Raw genomic sequence first — 18,844 nt, 5'->3', positions numbered from 1 at the left:
AAAGTTTGATGGGTCTGCGCATGGTGTAAACATGCATGTATCAGTTGGAAAGATTCAAGCTTCAAATGATCAAATAACTTTGCCTTGCCACTCAAGCTTCATGCAGACCTCATTTCAGTTGATTATGGACTTAATTGGATTGCTTCATGGGCCTGTACACGTCCATGCAAGCATGTGCATTGCATTGCCAAATTTGGACAAATTTCCAAGTGTGCAAATAACACTTCATTTTGCTATAAATAGAGACCCTTTGTGCTCATTTCAAAGGATCCTTGCGTGCCAACTTTGCCTCCACACTTCAAACCCTCACATTTGAAAGGAAAGCCTGAAAATTTTCATTTTGAAAATTAAGTTCGAATCTCACTGTTTGGAGATTCAAAAACTCCAGGATCCAACGTTTTTCATTGTTCTTAAGGCACTTCCATAAGCTCCATTAGCAAGATCAAGCACGAATTGAAGTAAGAGATATCCATTTTTGCACAGCATTGAAGGTAATTTTCCAGATTTTTCTTCTCTTTGATTCTCTCTTAATACTCATCAATTCTCTTGGATCCTTGGTTGTCTGAAGTCCTACCAATATAGGCAAGACGATTGAGTTGCTTTGAGGTCAAATCGAAGCAACTCAGTTGACACACCTCAAAATTCAACTCCACATATCTCTCCATATATTTGGAGTTAGTTAAAATTGAGGTGATATTCGTGATCTACGCCATTTTATCTTTAAGATCATGTCCTCCTTTTTCATTTATGATGTGGTGATGAATGGACCAGTCCGGCCAAGGTCACCTGAGAAGACGACGGGCGCTTTGCTCCAACAATGATGTGGCACGGTCCAGAGCCATTAGATGGATTCAAAATATTTTAATCACGAGCGTACATGTTGATTACCAAGTGTGTGGATGTTTGACTCAGGCGCATCATGGGACGCGCGCGCTCAACCACTTCATCTGCCACCTCAATTAATGAGGCAGATCAAGTGGTCCACGTTTTTTTGATTTTTTTGATTTTAATTTTTATTTGTTTGATTTTCATTAATTCGTATTAATTTTAATATTGATCCAAAAAATATGAGAGTTTCATCAAAAAAAATTAAATAAAATCATCTATCATATTTTGAAGTAAAATTATTTTTTGGATCATTATTAATATTTTCCATAATTTAATTGATTTTGTGAATATTTTTAATTGTTTAAAAATACTTTTAAGTCTCCAAAGATTCTGAAAATTTTTCTCCAAGGTCCTTTGACCTTGTTTGACCTATGATAAATATCATGGCCATTTCTTTGGTGTTTTGATGAGGTTTTAGGAAATTGACCAACCATTTTTAATTTATTGTATTATTTTTAGTATTTTTAATTGAATAAATACCAAATAAATTGTGTAGAGCCATTTTGATTGACTTTGTAAGTTTTACTTGTGTTGGTGGGCCTTGGTCAAAGTTGATTTGATTTTGTTAGGTTAAGATCATTGGATTTAGGGGATTGATGGAATGTACATTCCATCTCCCAAAATGAATGAATGATCTTAATTTGATAAAAGTCCTCTTTTGTCCAATTTTAGTTTGATCCACCCCCCCCCCCCCTCTCCTCTTCATCTCATTCCCCTTCTTTATGCATTCATGTCATGGACCTATGATATCTCTATATCCTAAGGCTAGTTGATTGCAAAATCAACATAAGTATGAATGAGATTAGGCCCCCACTTTTGCATATTCTTTTTGTGTGTGCTATGTTTCATGAGCATAGTTCATTATACTATGTCTCTAACATGCATTAACACCAAAATTCTATTGCCCGGCCTCAAATAGTTGTGACTTCTACATAAGTCCAATTATGATTGCTTAACATAGCGCTAAATTCTGACACAAAAGGCACAGCATTCTAGTTAGTGAGATGGTAAGTCTCCTCTCTTTCATGGTATTGTGTGGAAACTTGGCCTTTTTTCCTTCCTTTGGAAGATATCTTGGTTCAAGGATCCATGCTTGTGATAAGTGGGTTGAGTGTTCTCCAAAGAATGACTTAAAACAAAAGCAAAACCAATATTAACTTCTAACTCATTAACAACTAACATTTAATTCCAAGTCATTTACTTTTTGATGCACTTTATTTTTAAGCCTTATTCATTTGCCATTATTCATACCATTCTAATTGTTTATGTTAATGTTATTTCACTTTGTCCACTTGGACCATATTTTGTGATATATTTTGTTTGTGTATATTGTGTTTGTTTGTGTGGTTTTTAACCATTAATGTACATAATAAGAACAAAAACCCTAAAAAATATCTTGTGTGGACTGTTGGTTTGATCTAAGATAATTGGACTTAGAATTTAGGCAACACTCCCTATGCAAAGGACTTGGCTAATGCCAACTTTCATGTAACCAAGTGCTTGTAATTTGAAGCTTCATCTGATACATCATTGAAGATCCATTTGAGTTCATCTGCAACATGATCATTGTGAAACTGTTATTTTGAACCTGTGACTTATGCATTGTGAAATTCATCTACTAAATGGGAAAATTTGAAGAAGATCATGGAGTGGCTAAGCTTGGATGTGGCTATCTTTATGTGATGCCTTGCTCTTCAAGTAGATATTTTGTGCATTTTTTGTTGCTTGATTCTAAAGTCCAAGGGAATTTGGGAATTTGGATTGCAACCCATTGGTCATATCTTTTTAACTCTCAACTCTTAAATTTATGCTTAGGATTAGTCTCTTCATCTCTTCCCCATTTATTTAATTTTAAAATTTCTCTCTCTTTTTTTAAAAACTTCTTTTCTTGTGCTTGTTTTCTAAACTTAGACCATCTTGCAAACTAGAAACTTTGGCCTTATGTCATTGCATTTTCGAACTCATTTTCTTAAATCAAACTTGTAAATATACTTAACTATACTTAACTTAAAATTTTCAAAATCCAAAAATAACTAACTCATTCAAACCATTTTAGGCCTTTGTGCCTTTCAAACTTAAATTTTTGTTAAAACCAATACATCCACTTTGAAATTGATACCACGAACTACGAGGTTTTGATCCCTCATTTTTATGTTGGTACGTAGGCACAAGTCCGAAGGTCTTGTCAAACACAAAAATATAATTAATGAATTGTTTTCTCACCCCCCCCCCCCAATTCTATTTGTTTGCAAACATTATTCGTACAAAAACACATATGCACACAAGAAAGGGCTCCCTAGGAGTACCTAGGACACTTCGGGTGCTAACACCTTCCCTCTGTGTAACCAACCCCCTTACTTGTAATCCCTGACATTTTATTAGTTTTGATTTGAAAACTTCTTATTTATGGGTTTTGTTCGTACTTTTCCTTTTACCCTTGGAAACAATAAAAGCGCGGTGGCGACTTTTGTTATTTGATGTCTAACTTAACCATAGCTTGATGATCATGAATTTACCGCTACAGAAATTAAGTGGTGACTCTGTTGGGGAGTATTCTCCAGTGTGTTTAGCCTAATTTTTTGTGTATATAATTGTATATTTGATGTATATACATTTGCTTGTGTGATATAATCTGCTTGTTGTGCTTGGTGATCTCTGAGTTGTGAGATAAGTTCTAACCCGAACTTGAGTGCAATTAAGATAGGATGATAGTATAGTCATGTTCGACTTGTGTGTAGTAGTCCTTAACAAGTTGGATTGAGACCATTCTACTCAGTGGAGACCCTTTTGGAGTTAGGAATATCACACAAGTCATTTGTGGTTAGGCATTACTATCTCTGATTTGGGGTTCGAGAAGCTGGGGATCGTAGAACATTTAACCCATCTTGGCCTATTTAGGACGTAGTGCGGAGGTTGTTCAAGTGTAGACTTGATAACAGTTGTTACGCGATACTACACTCAGACGAGTTTCTCTTGAGAATATTATGGGTTGATGAGTCAGTCATCCTAACCTGTAATATTCGATAGATGGAATTAAGACTCTGGGAACTTTTTAGAACATGATCTACAGGTTTTATCCTTAGTTCACTCCCTTGGGATGATTCTTACCAAGACTCCATGCTCGTGACTTACAACAAACCCTTGATTCTTGGTTGATCCAATCAAGTCTTGTCAATATCAACGGAACTTGGGTGTTGATAAGGGGAAAACCATAATCCACAAAAATGGATGATTGATCTTGACAATGACTTGATTCATCCCTTGACCTTTATTTGTTTGCCTTGTGTGTGATCCCTTATTTGTGATTGTTGCATTCATGCATTCATGCACATCATAACATTCATGCATTCATGGACTATGGACGAAGGAACACTAAGAAGTACAGTTACAGATGTCCCGACATGAAAGAGTTAAGGAAGTTAGCATATTTTGTATTAGATCCCTTGGAGTTCAAACAACAACATGGGAAGCTTCTGTCTATCTTGTCTGCTGATGTGGTTGAAGGACCCTTGAGTGTGTTAGTGCAGTTTTATGATCCTCTCTACCGTTGCTTCACTTTTCTGGATTATCATCTAGTGCCTACGTTGGAGGAGTATGCCTATCTCTTGGGAATACCTGTTTCTAACAAAGTGCCATTTAGTGGATTGGAAGAGATTCCCAGATCTCGTCTTATTGTTGAAGCTCTTCACTTGAAGAAGTTTGAGATAAAGGCTCGTTGGGTGAAGAAAGGAGGATTGTTTGGATTGCCATCTGATTTCCTCATCAAGGAAGCTACTGCCTTTGATCAAGCCGGTAGCGTGGAGGCTTTTGAAGCTATCTTTGTGTTGCTCATCTATGGATTAGCTTTGTTCCCTAACATTGACGGTTTTGTTGATGTTAACGCCATTAGAATTTTTATGATTGGGAATCATGTGCCTACTTTGTTGGGTGATATGTACTTCTCTTTGCACTTGAGGAATTCTAAGGATGGTGGAACTATTGTCTATTGCATTCCTCTTCTATACAAGTGGTTTATTTTGCACTTGCCTCAGACGCCTGCTTTTGTGGAGAACAAACAATGTCTATAGTGGTCTCAGAGACTTATGTCTCTCACTAATGATGATATAGTATGTGAAGGTAGCGGAAATATACCCAACATATCGCACGCTCGAACATACAACAGAGTCGCCATCGAACTTTATTTATCCCCAAAGGGAAGGGAAAACTTCGATGAAACCCGGGGAAAGAGATATACTGGGTAAGGAAGTCGGTTATGCAAGGGGAAGGTATTAGAACCCCAAACATCCATGGTACTCCATGGGAACCATTTTGATTGTTCCCGCTCGAATAGGTGTTAACTAGAGATTACTCGCAAAAGAAGGAAGGGAAAGGAAGGAAATAAATAAAGTGCTCGGTGAGGATTGGGGCCCTCATGCCTACGTATCCTCATAGTGCAATAAGGAATTCAGAGCTCCGTAGTTCAGAGAACTAATGGTGGGAGATGAACAGAAGAGTGATCAAAGGTATGATCTGAACCAAAGGATAATATGATTTGAACTCCAACAAGGGGTGAAAACGTGAACCCAAGAGTAAAACTGGTGTGAACCAACAAGTGAGGGCGTATAGCACTTGTATCATTGTATTGGAATAACCGAAAAGAAAGGGTTTCCTAAATACGCATGCAAAGTAAGTAAGAGATGTTTAACTAAGTTACAAGGTCTGACAAACAAACAAATCGGATCTTGGTTCACAAAAAGGGGTACACGATAAATCACAAAGGTATAGCGTATTTGGCTCAGAGAATAAGGTACATCACATGAAGTGAGCGAAGGTAGATTACGAATGTATCATGGAGATGAATGGAAGGAATGCCCTAAAGCGAGTATGATAAATAAGTATGCTCGCTGAGGATTTGAACCCTTGTGCCTACGTATTCCCATCGTGCAATGAGAAAATCAGAGCAATCGTAGTTCAGCCTATTATGGCTGAAAATAAAGGGTACGAGATTGATTGGATTGCCCAGAAGAGGATTGCTTAACAAGCAGGAATGTGGTACTAACTGATGACGGTGATCAACCACAAGGACAAGTGAGATATGATTGGCCTATACACGAGAGAGTTTATAAGGCAAGAGATTCGTCTAAGCACGAGAGGTCTTATAAGACGAATAATGATTATGAAATGATTGGCCTACACACAAGAGGATTTACAAGGAAAGAGAGCTTCGTTTAAGCACGAGAGGTCTTATAAGACGAACAATGATTATGAAATGATTGGCCTACACACGAGAGGATTTACAAGGCTTACAATGAATAGGGGTTTGCCAAAGCACAAGAGGACTGACGAGGCAAACAAGGATTGAGTTGATTGATTATGATTCAAAGACTTGATTTCAAGGGAATAGATCCAAAGGATATCTGAATGTCAAAGGGAGTATGACTAACGATCCATTGAGGGGAGAAATGATTGACGTGCAATGATGCTTCAATAATGGAGTGTTGAATGATTGATCGATGAGATATGATATATTGATAAATGAGATAGGGATAGATAAGGTAGATTGATGAATAAGGTAGCTCGTGAAGAATCTGAATTCTCCTGCCTACGTATCTGTAAGACCCCAATTTTGACCCTAAGATCCCTCATGCATTCCCATCATAAGCATAAGCATTGGGATCACACCTTGGCATCCTCCTTGCCCTTTTTCATTGGGTTTGTTTTGGGAGAGATCACCAAGCATCTTTGTGATTATATCATACTTGTATTTTATCATTTCACTAACCAAAATACCCAAAATATGTCTTTGCATCTATCTAAGTCTTTTGTAGGTAGGGCATGATCTCATTGATTCATTGATCACATCTAGGGTTTGAGACCCTCATGAACAAAGAGCACAACCAAGAATTGATTCAAGAATGGTTATGAACATCATATATGAGTCCCAATGATCTCTACATGTTATATTGATCAAGTTTTCTTCAAGAGTTTGAGGGTGATTTGCCTTGGAAACCCTAGTTTGACTAGGTATCTTGAGTAACTTCTCCAACAAGCTATCTTACCAATTGACCAAATTTATCAAGGGTCACTTAAAAATTCATCATCTTATGCATATATGATCTACCATGAGCCAATAAAGTCAAGAGGATTGGAAATTAGCAAGTTGGTTCATGGTGGTTGGCCAGATGAATTCATAAGATCAAAACTGGGTCTCCCTAGACCCTATCTCCTACAATTTTCACCATATGGAAATTATTCCAAGATAAAACTTACTCTAAGTGACATTCCAAACAAATTTCATGTTTATACCTAGAGCTAGTTTTTCTTGGAAAATCATTTTCAATGTTGAAACATTATAAGGTCATTTTGTCTAAACCCTAATTTGAAAGTCAACTTCCCAAGGCCATAACTTGCTCATTTTTTATGAGATGAAAGATTTCCAAGTTTCACAATCAAATTCAATGTCTCTAATTAAACTTTTATGTTTGGAGTGGAATCTAATTCAACTTTTTTTAGCATGTGATATGAGGCTACATTATAGGTCACTTTTGACCTATACCATTGATCAAGTGATTTTTCCAAACTTCAAAAATGCATAACTCTATCATTTCTAATCCAAATGACATGAAATTTGTTACCATTTTGAAGGTCTTTGAGATATATACAACTTTGATGAAGACACCTTTCTCATTTGAAGCGCCTATAAAAAGTTAAGTAAGGTGGAATGTTGAGACATATGGCTTGACACTTAGAAAAATTTTGATATGTCAAATTTTTCCAAACTTCCACCTCAAATTTCTCCAAGTTCCAAGCTCCATATGAAAAAGTGTTCAACATCAAACTTGTCCCTCTTGATCTCACCTTTCCAAAGAGCTCAAATTCATTCATTTTGGATGAGAAATCCATAGGCTGCGCATGGCTTAAACAGGCCGATATCATTTGGCATGGATCAATCTTCAAGCATCAATGCACATGTGCCTTGCAATCTAAGCTAACTTCAACACATCTGGTCATTCATTTTGGACCTTCAACTATCATTTCATGGGCCTATGTGCACCCATGCACCATTCCATCATCATTTGCCAATTTTAGAAAGTGGAGAGAATGTGCAAATATCACATGGATTCATCTATAAATTGAGTTGCATTTGCTCAAAATTAACACACATATTGCGCCAGCTTTGATCCCCCATTGAAAACCCTTCACTCTCATAGGATAAACCTGATAAATTCATTTGAATTTGAGCTTGAATCTCCACTGTTTTGGAATTCAATTCTCCAAGAGTCCATTGCTTCTAAACCTTTCCATTCTCTTCCTGAAAGCAATTGAAGTGTGTCCAAGCACAAGCCAGAGCAAGATCCATTGTGTTTAGACCTCCATTGAAGGTAATTTGCAGAAATTTTAAACTCTTCGATTCTCTTAGATTCTTGCTCAATTCCATTGATTCTTGAGTTGTCAGAAGTCCTACCAATGTAGGCAAGAAGATTGAGTTCCTTTGAGGTCAAAGAGAAGCAACTCAGATAATGTACCTCATTTTTCAATTCCACATATCTCTTAATATATTTGGAATTGGAACAATTGGAGGTTTAATTCGAGCTCAGCACCATTTTCTCTTTAAGATCAAGTCCCTGTTTCTTTTTTTGGTGATGGTTCTTGATGACCAGTCCGGTGAAGCTCACCGGAGAAGATGACCGGAGCTCTGGCTCCAGCGATGAGGTGTCTTGTATCTGAACCACAGGATCCATATGCCACTTTTTAATCTGAAGTGTTTGTTTTAAATACCATGTGTACAGCGCAGTTGAGTAAGGTCTTGGTGGAACTCGCGTTTCGGATCATCAGATCTGCCACCTCAATTAATGAGGGAGATCTGATGGTCCACGTATTTTTAAATTTCTGATATTTTATTTTAATTGCATTTTCTTCAATAATTCATATTAAATTCAATATTGATCCAAAAAATATGGGACTTTCTTCAAAAATTTCCAAATATTTTTCTCTTTCATATTTTGAATTAAAATTATTTTTTGGATCATTATTAATATTTTTCATGAATTAATTGTTTTTGCATTTGTTTTTAATTGTTTAAAAATATTTTTAAGTGTCCAAAAATAAGAAATTTTTTCTCCAAGGTTTTTTGACCTTGTTTGACCTATGATAAATCTCATGGCCATTTCTTTGGCGTTTTGATGAGATTTTAGGAATTGGACAAAACATATTTGAATTTAATGCACTATTTTATTATTTTTAATTGAATAAATGCCATTTAAATTGTGTTGACCATTTGTATTGACTTGTTTGAGTTTGATTGTTTGTTGTTGGGCCTTGGTCAAGGTTGATTTGACTTTGTCAAGTTAATATCATTGGATTTAGGGTATTGATGGAATTTACATTCCATCTCCCAAAATGAATGAATGATATTAATTTGGTAAAAGTTCTCCTTTGACCAATTTCTGATCTCATTCATCCCATTCCCCTTCATCTAATTCCCCTTCTTCATTCATTCATTTCCATTTGGCCAATGACATCTCAAAGTCCTAATGCTAGTTGATTAAAAGATTAACATGAGTATGGATAAGATTAGGCCACACCGTTTGCATATTTTTGTATGTGGTATGTTTAATGAGCATAGTTCATAATACTATGTCTCCAACATGCATTAACACCAAAAGCCCATTGCCCGAACTCAAATAATTGTGACTTCTACATAAGTCTAATTACGATTGCTTAACATAGCGCTAAATTTGTGACATGAAAGGCATAAGCATTCTAGTTAGTGAGATTGTAAGTCTCCCCTCTTCCATGGTATTGTGTGGAAACTTGGCCTTCTTTCCTTCCTTTAGAAGATGTTTTGGTTCAAGGATCCATGCTTGTGGCAAGTGGGTTGAGTGTTCTCCAAAGAATGTCTTGGAATGAAAAGCAAAACAAAACTAACCTCTAACTTACTAACTATTGACTTTTAATTTCTAGTTTTCATTTTAATGCAATTTACTTTTTAGCACTTTATTTCATTTTCCATTGTACATATCATTCTAATTGTTTATGTTAATGCAATTTTCACTTTGTCCATTTGGACCATATTATGTGATATATTTTGCTTGTGTTACTTTGTTTGTTTGTGTGGTCTTTGACCATTAATGTACATAATAACAACAAAAACCCTAAAAACTTTTGTGTGGACTGTTGGCTTGATCTGTGGACCAATTGGACTTAGAACTTAGGCAACATTCCTTTGTTAATGGATTTGGCCAATGCCAATTTATGGAAGAACCAAGTGCTTACAATTTGAAATTCATCTGATACATCTTTGAAGATCTCTCTAAGATTCATCTGCAACATTGATCATTTGTGAAGCTGCTATTTTGAACCTGTGACTTGTGGAATTCATCTGTTGCATGGACTATTTTGAAGAAGATCATGAAGTGGATAAGCTTGGATGAGGCCATCTTTATTTGATGCCTTTGCTCTTAAAGATTGATATAATTGTGCATTTTTGTGTTGCTTGATTCTAAAAAGTCCAAGGGAATTCTTGGTTTCTATTGACATACTTGTCTATTGGATTGCTACCCATTTGGTAAGATCTTTTCAACTTTAAACTTTTAAATTTTGTGCATAGGGTAGTCTCTTCATCTTCTCCCCATTTCTTTAATTTTAAAATCTCTCCCTCCATTTTCAAAACCTTCTTTGTGTGAACTACTTTTGTTCTAAACTTCGACCACTTTCAAAAAGATATAAACTTTGGCCTTATGCCATTGCATTTTCAAACTATTTTCTTAAATCAAACTTGTAAATAAACTTGACTATACTTGACTTAAACTTTCAAAAAGCCAAAAAGAACTAACCCATTCAAATAATTTAAGGACTTTGTACCTTTCAAACTTAAATTTTGTTAAAATTAACCGACTATTTTTGAAATTTGTAGCACGAACTACGAGGTTTTTGTCCCTCATTTTTATGTTGGTACGTAGGCACAAGGCCGAAGGTCTTGTCAAACACAAAAATATAATTAATGAATTCTTTTCTCATCCCCCCATTCTATTTGTTTGTAAATATCACTTTGTACAAAATACATCTGCACACAAAAAGGGCTCCCTAGGAGTACCTAGGACACTTTGGGTGCTAACACCTTCCCTCTATGTAACCAACCCCCTTACCTGTGATCTCTGAATTTTATTAGTTTTTATTTGAAAACTTCTTACTTATTGGGTTTTGTTCGTACTTTTTCCCTTTTCCCTTGGAAACAATAAAAGCGCGGTGGCGACTCTTGTTAATTGATCTCTAGCTTGTCAATAGCTTGATTATCATGAATTTCCCGTTACATAAATTAAGTGGCGACTCTGCTGGGGCGTAGTCTCCAATGGGTTTAGCCTACTTTTTGTGTGAATATATTTTTATATATGTGATGTTTGTATATATGTATGTGTAATATAATCTACTTGTTGTACTTGGTGATCTCTGAGTGGTGAGATAAGTTCTAACATGAACTTGAGTGAAATTAAGATAGGAGGATAGTATAGTCAAGTTCGACTTGTGTGGAGTAGTCATTAACAAGTTAGCTTGAGATCCATCTGCTCAGTGGAGACTCCTTTGGATTTGGAAATGTCACACAAGTATTTATGGTTAGGCATTACTATTTCTAATTGGGTCTGAGAAGCTGGGGACCTTAGAACACCTAACCCATCTTGGCCTATTTTAGGACGTAGTACGGAAACTGTTCAAGTGTAGACTTGATTACAGTTGTTACACGACACTACACTCAGACGAGTTTCTCTTGAGAATATTATGGGTCGATGAGTCAGTCATCTTAACCCGTAATATCTGATAGATGGAATTAAGACTCTGGGAACTTTTTAGAACATGATCTACAGTTTTTTATCCTTAGTTCACTCCTTTGGGATGGTTCTTACCTAGACTTCATGCTCGTGACTTGCAACAAACCCTTGATTCTTGGTTGATCCAATCAAGTCTTGTCAATATCAATGGAACTTGGGTGTTAATAAGGTGTAAACCATAATCCACCAAAATGGATGATTGATCTTAACAAAGACTTGATTCATCCCTTGACCTTTGTTTGCCTTGTGTGTGATCCCTTATTTGTGATTGTTGCATTCATGCATTCATGCGCATCATAACATTCATCACACAAAATTTCAAGGAACTAAGGTATCATTTGCAAATATTTTCAAACCATGGATTGTGGATGAAGGAACACTAAGAAGTACAGTTTCAGATGTCCCGACTTGAAAGAGTTAAGGAAGCTAACATCTTTTGTATTAGATCCCTTGGACTTCAAACAACGTCATGGGAAGCTTCTGTGCATCTTGTATGCTGATGTGGTTGAAGGACTCTTGAGTGTGCTAGTGCAGTTCTATGATCCTCTCTACCATTGTTTCACTTTCCCAAATTTTCAGCTTGTGCCTACCTTGGAGGAGTATTCTTATCTTTTGGGGATACCTGTTTCTAGTAGAGTGCCTTTTAGTGGATTGGAGGAGATTCCCCGATCTAGTATTATTGCAGAAGCTCTTCACTTGAAGAAGTCTGAGATTTAGGCTTATTAGGTGAAGAAATGAGGGTTATTTGGATTGCCATTTGTTTTCCTCATCAAGGAAGCTACCACGTTTGCTCAAGGTGGTAGTGTGAACGCATTTGAAGCAATCTTTGTGTTGCTCATCTATGGACAAGCTTTGTTCCCTAACATTGACGATTTTGTTAATGTTAACGCCATTAGACTTTTCTTGATTGGGAATCCTGTGCCTACTTTGTTGGGTGATACATATTTCTCTTTGCATCTAAGGAATTCTAAAGGTGGTGGAACGATTATCTGTTGCATTCCTCTTCTATACAAGTGGTTTATTTCACACTTGCCTCAGACACCTGCTTTTGTGGAGAACAAATAATGTCTAAGGTGGTCTCAGAAACTTATGTCTCTCACTAATGATGATATAGTTTGGTATGATCTGTCCTTAAGCAGCTTGGAGATTATTGATAGTTATGGAGAATTGTCTAATGTGCCCCTTATTAGTACACAAGGAGGAATTAGCTACAACCCTGTTTTGGCTCGTCGTCAACTTGGGTTCCCCTTGAGAGAAAAACCTAATAACATGTTGTTAGAAGGTCTTTTATATCAAGAGGTTAAAGATCCCCAACATTTGAAGTAGAAAATTGTGCATGCTTGGCATAATGTGCATAGGAAAGGAAGATCCGAGCTTGGTCCGCGCAATTGTGTAGCTTTGGAAGCTTACACTCTTTGGGTGAAGAAGAGAGCTATGGAGTTGAAGATGTCTTATCCTTGTGAAAGACCTAAGTCTATGGTAGTGGTTGAGCCATTAACTCTCCCTAACCAAGATATAGAGGAGTTGGAAGACGCGTTTGTCAAGATGAAGCAAGAGAAGGATATGTGGGAAGAGTGTTTCCATGCTTTGAGCAAGAAGCATGAAGAGTTGTTGTTGGAGTCTAAGGACAAGGACACACTAATTGAGCTACTTGAAGACCGAGTAACGAAGAGACGGAGAGAGCCAAAGGTTTCATCTTCTAAGCATGCCTCAGCCTTCCGTTGCTTGGAAGAAGATTGTTGACCAGCTTGTCCTCGAGAAGACTCAGATGAAGGCTTCTTTTGAGACCAAGATTTGTCGCATTCGAAGGAAGTACGCGCATTCAGCCAGGTCTTCTGACATTGTTCTTAGGGATCCTTAGGATAACTAGTCTCCTTTTCTCTTGTATCTTTTTATTTTGGTTTCTGAATTTGTACTCAGTGTAATCCTTCCAATTTATATAAATAAAAAGAGATTTTTGGTCATATCAAATTATTGCAATTTTCCATTCAAATATATATATATTTGCAAAAGATATAGTAAGTTCCTTGAAATATAAAAACAATCAAGCATTTCGTGCATCATTTGCATAAGCAGGTTTTTTCCAGGTGTCTGATTGGTGTTCTTCTGTGCTTTAGCCAAACTGACTCACTGGTACAACACCAGAGCTAATCATCCAAGAATTATGGAGCATCTAGAGCAAGAGAATCGAGATTTGAAAGAGGAGATCACCCGGCTGACTGCCATGATGGAGTCAATCCTCGCTGCTCAAAGCGAAGCTTCTCCAACGCCTGCAACTCCTCCCGCGAGGACGGTTATTTCTGAAGTGGTCACCTCTACTGTGCCTGCTGCCACTGCCCATTGCGTGCCAAACCTACCTGCCGAATTTCCATGGGGAATGCCGCCCAATTTTGTGCCCGAGGGCTTCGCGCCTACTTTTGCTTCCATGCCGGCATCTAGCCCGGTCATGTCCGTGCCACCTCCCGTTGTGCACACATTGCCTCGCGTAGAGGACACTATCTATCATTACGAGTCGTCTAAGGATCCGAATGTTTATGAGAAGATGGATGAAATGAAGGACCAATTTCTTGAGCTGCGCAAGGAATTGAAAACGCCGAGAGGTAAAGATCTGTTTGGGAAGAGTGTTGTTGAAATGTGCTTGGTCCCCAATGTGAAAATCCCAGTGAAATTCAAAGTGCCAGACTTTGAAAAATAAAAGGGAAACTCGTTCCGCTCAGTCATCTTGTGATGTATGCCCGCAAGATGTCAACTTAGACAGATAATGACCAGTGGCTAATTCACTACTCCAAGATAGCCTGACAGGTGCTGCACTCCGTTGGTATATGGGGTTAGATAGTGCAAGCATCCGCACTTTCAATGATTTAGGTGAGTATTTTGTGAAGCAGTATAAACACAATGTGGAAATGGCATCGGGTAGGGACCAGCTGAGGTCCATGTCTCAGAAAGATAAAGAGACATTCAAGGAGTATGCGCAGCGATGGAGAGAGTTGGCTGCGCAGATCACTCCTCCTTTGGAGGAAAAAGAGATGACAAAGATCTTTCTGAAAACCATAGGTTCATTTTATTATGAACGTATGATCGCCAGTGCCCCCGGTGACTTTACCGAAATGGTAAATATGGGGATGAGACTTGAGGAAGGGGTCTGTGAGGGACGATTGTCAAAAGATGAGGCGTCAAAAAGCAAGAAGTATGGAAGTAGTTTCAGCAAGAGGAAGGATAATGAAACGAATGCAATTTCTAGTGGGAGGCAGATGAGTCCTCAAGCAAGAAGAAATCCACCACCCCGTCAACATCATCATCATCAAGTGTCTTCTGTTATTCCACTATTTTCTAATCAGCAAACAACACCAATTCAAAAACAACAACAACATCAATATCAAAATCAACGTCAACAACAACAACCGCAACAAAGAACGAACACCTACAACAACAACAATACCAACAACAATCATCATCAACAACAAAATTTCGAGAGGAAGAATGTCTCTTTCGACCCGATTCCTATGTCATAAGCAGAACTGTATCCATCCCTGGTCCTCAAAAACTTGATTCAACCGAGGAATCCACCGCAAATTCCAGAACCACTTCCTTGGTGGTATAAACCCGAGCTTCGTTGTGCTTTTCATCAGGGTGCACCTGGGCATTATATTGAAAACTGTTATCTGCTGAAGTATGAGGTGAAAAAGCTTATGAAGAGTGGCATGGTGTCTTTTGAGGACCGCGCGCCTAATGTGAAAGCTAACCCTTTGCCCGCTCATGGGAACTCATCAGTTAATATGGTGGACGGTTGTCCTGGTGAGTACAAAGTTTTTGATGTGCGTTTTATCCGTGGATCCTTGGTGCAGATACACAAGGACATCTGTATGGTGAGTGACTGTGAACATGACCATGATGGTTGTGTTGTTTGTAGTGTGAACCCAAGAGGGTGTGTTGTGGTGAAAAGGGACATCCAGCGTCTGATGGATGAAGGCATGATTCAGATTTGTCAATCCCGTCATGAAGATGACGACGTCAATGTCATAGTGTCCGTTTTCAAGCAACAAGAGCGGTTGGTGATTCAGTATGATAGCAGCAGTAACAAGAACGTCAGCAATAGATCAGTTTCGCCGTTGGTAATACGGTTAGCGGGCCCGGTCCTGTATGCATCTGATAAGGTTGTACCGTACCAGTATAATGCTACGATGATAGAGAATGGTCAAGAGGTTCCATTTCCTATGACCAGTTCAGTGGTGAGCATTGATGATGTGACGAAGGTGACCCGCAGTGGTCGAGTTTTTGGACCGGTGTTCCCGGAGAATAAAGAAGAAATGATTATTGGTAAGAAGGTGGAGACACCTAATGCAGATCCGATTGGTTGTTCAAAGGATAAGTTTGGTGAATCCAGCAATTTGAAAGCCAATGATGATGATGAGGTACTCCAACTGATTAAGAGGAGTGAATTTAATGTGGTTGAGCAGCTGCTCTAGACTCCCTCGAAGATTTTTCGTGTTGTCTCTGCTTTTGAATTCTGAAGCGCACAGAGAAGCACTCCAGAGAGTTCTTGAGCAGGCATATGTGGATCAGGATGTTACAATGGATCAATTTGATCACATTGTGGCTAACATCACTTCATGCAATAATTTGAGTTTCTGTGATAAAGAACTCCCTGAGGAGGGAAGAAATCATAACCTGGCTTTGCATATCTCGATGAATTGTAAGGAAGATGCTTTGTCAAACGTGCTCGTTGACACCGGTTTGTCACTCAATGTGCTTCCGAAGTCAACTTTATCAAAGTTATCTTACCAGGGAGCTACCACGAGATATAGTGGGGTGATTGTCAAAGCCTTTGATGGCTCTCGCAAGACGGTTATTGGAGAAGTGGACCTTCCAGTTAAGGTAGGTCCGAGTGATTTTCAGATTACTTTGTAGGTAATGGATATCCACCCGGCCTACAGCTGTTTATTGGGAAGGCCATGGATTCCTGAGGCAGGGGCTGTTACCTCAACTCTGCATCAGAAACTGAAATTTTTCAAGAATGGCAAGCTTGTGATTGTTGGTGGAGAGAAGGCGTTGTTGGTTAGCCATCTGTCATCTTTCTCGTATGTTGAAGCTGAGGATGAGGTTGGAACTCCGTTCCAAGCCTTATCCATTGTTGCTAAGAAGAGAGTTAGGGCACCTATGTCTTCGTTGAAAGATGCTCAGAAAATTGTTAAAGAAGGTATTGTTGACCAGTGGGGGCACATGGTAGAGGTCTCCGACAACAAAGGCATAACCAGTTTGGGGTTCCAAAAAGTCTCATCAATTGCACAATCTGAAGAGAGGCAACTCAGCTTCCGTAGCGGAGGGTTCATTCATGGCAATGAATAACACTTTGCTGATGTGCTAGAGGATAATGAAGAGGAAGACTGCACCAACTTTGTGACGCATGGAAAGACATGCAACAATTGGACTACTGTTGATATTCCTATTATTTTGCATCGATCTAAGTAATTGCTTTTATATTTTAAAAATCCTTCTCCTATGCCTAAGGGAGAAGTGAATATTGTTTGGGCATTTTAAATTGATCATCAATAAAATTAATTCTATTCATCCACATCTTTGATGTTTATTTTTACTTTTTGCTTATTTCTGAAAATGGTAATCACAAAAAAAAACATAAATAAACAATATAATTGTCCATCTGCATAATATTTGGTCACAAATTCACTTTTCTTAAATCAAATATCAAATCATTAAGCAGGTTGGTTCCTAACCCCATTGAATACAATGATCCTTCTCCTTCTCCAAATTTTGAATTCCCTGTGTTTGAGGCCGAGGAGGAAATTGATGTAGAAGTGAGTGAAGAATTGACTCGTCTTCTTGAGCAAGATGAAAAGAATATTCAGCCGTTTGAAGAACAGATTGAGCTAGTCAACTTGGGTTCCGAAGATGATGTGAAGGAAGTCAAGATTGGGTCTCGACTGTGTCCAGATGCTAAGAAGGGGTTGATTGATCTTCTTTGAAAGTATTTAGATATGTTTGCTTGGTCCTATCAAGACATGCCTGGGTTGGATTCTAATATTGTGGAGCATAGATTGCCATTGAAGCCAGAATGCCCGCCAGTCAAGCAGAAGTTCAGAAGAACGCATCTTGATATGGCTATAAAGATCAAAGAGGAAGTGCAGAAGTAGATTGGTGTCGGTGTCCTTGTGATCGCTGAGTATCCGCAATGGGTGCCCAATATTGTGCTTGTACCAAAGAAATATGGAAAAGTCCGCATGTGTGTTGATTATAGAGATTTGAATAAAGCCAGTCCGAAAGATGATTTCCCTTTGCCACACATTGATATGTTGGTAGACAATACTGCTAGATTCAAAGTCTTTTCGTTTATGGATGGATTTTCCGGATATAATCGTATCAAGATGGCACCCGAGGATATGGAGAAGACCACGTTCATTACACCCTGGGGAACATTCTGTTATAGAGTGATGCCTTTCGGTCTAAAGAATTCCAGTGCAACTTACCAGAGAGCAATGACTACTCTTTTTCATGATATGATGCATAAAGATATTGAAGTTCATGTCGATGACATGATTGCCAAATCGATTGATGAAGAGGAACATGTTGAGCATTTGTTGAAGCTATTCTAGCGTTTAAGGAAGTATAAACTCCGCTTGAATCCCAATAAGTGTACTTTTGGTGTTCGTTCTAGTAAGATGTTGGGCTTTATTGTCAGCGAGAAGGGTATTGAAGTTGATACTGCCAAGGTCAAAGCAATATAAGAGATGCTTGCGCCCAAAACTAAGAAGCAAGTCGAAGGTTTTCTCGGCCGCTTGAATTATATTTCCAGATTCATTTCCCACATGACTGCCACATGTGCTCCTATATTCAAGCTTCTTCGGAAAGATCAGTCTTGTGATTGGACTGAAGACTTCCAGAAAGCATTTGATAGTATCAAAGAATATCTGCTTGAACCTCCGATTTTGTCTCCACCTGTCGAAGGAAGACCGTTGATCATGTATTTGACTGTGCTCGAAGATAGTATGGGTTGTGTTCTTGGTCAGCAAGATGAGACTGGAAAGAAAGAATTTGCAATTTACTACCTCAGTAAGAAGTTCACCGATTGTGAGACTCGGTATTCAATGCTTGAGAAGACTTGTTGCACATTGGCTTGGGTTGCTAAGCGTCTGCGC

This window comes from Lathyrus oleraceus, chromosome 2 (genome assembly GCF_024323335.1).
Source record: "Lathyrus oleraceus cultivar Zhongwan6 chromosome 2, CAAS_Psat_ZW6_1.0, whole genome shotgun sequence".
NCBI classification, from domain to species: Eukaryota; Viridiplantae; Streptophyta; class Magnoliopsida; order Fabales; family Fabaceae; genus Lathyrus; species Lathyrus oleraceus.
This window is presented reverse-complemented; position numbering follows the sequence as displayed.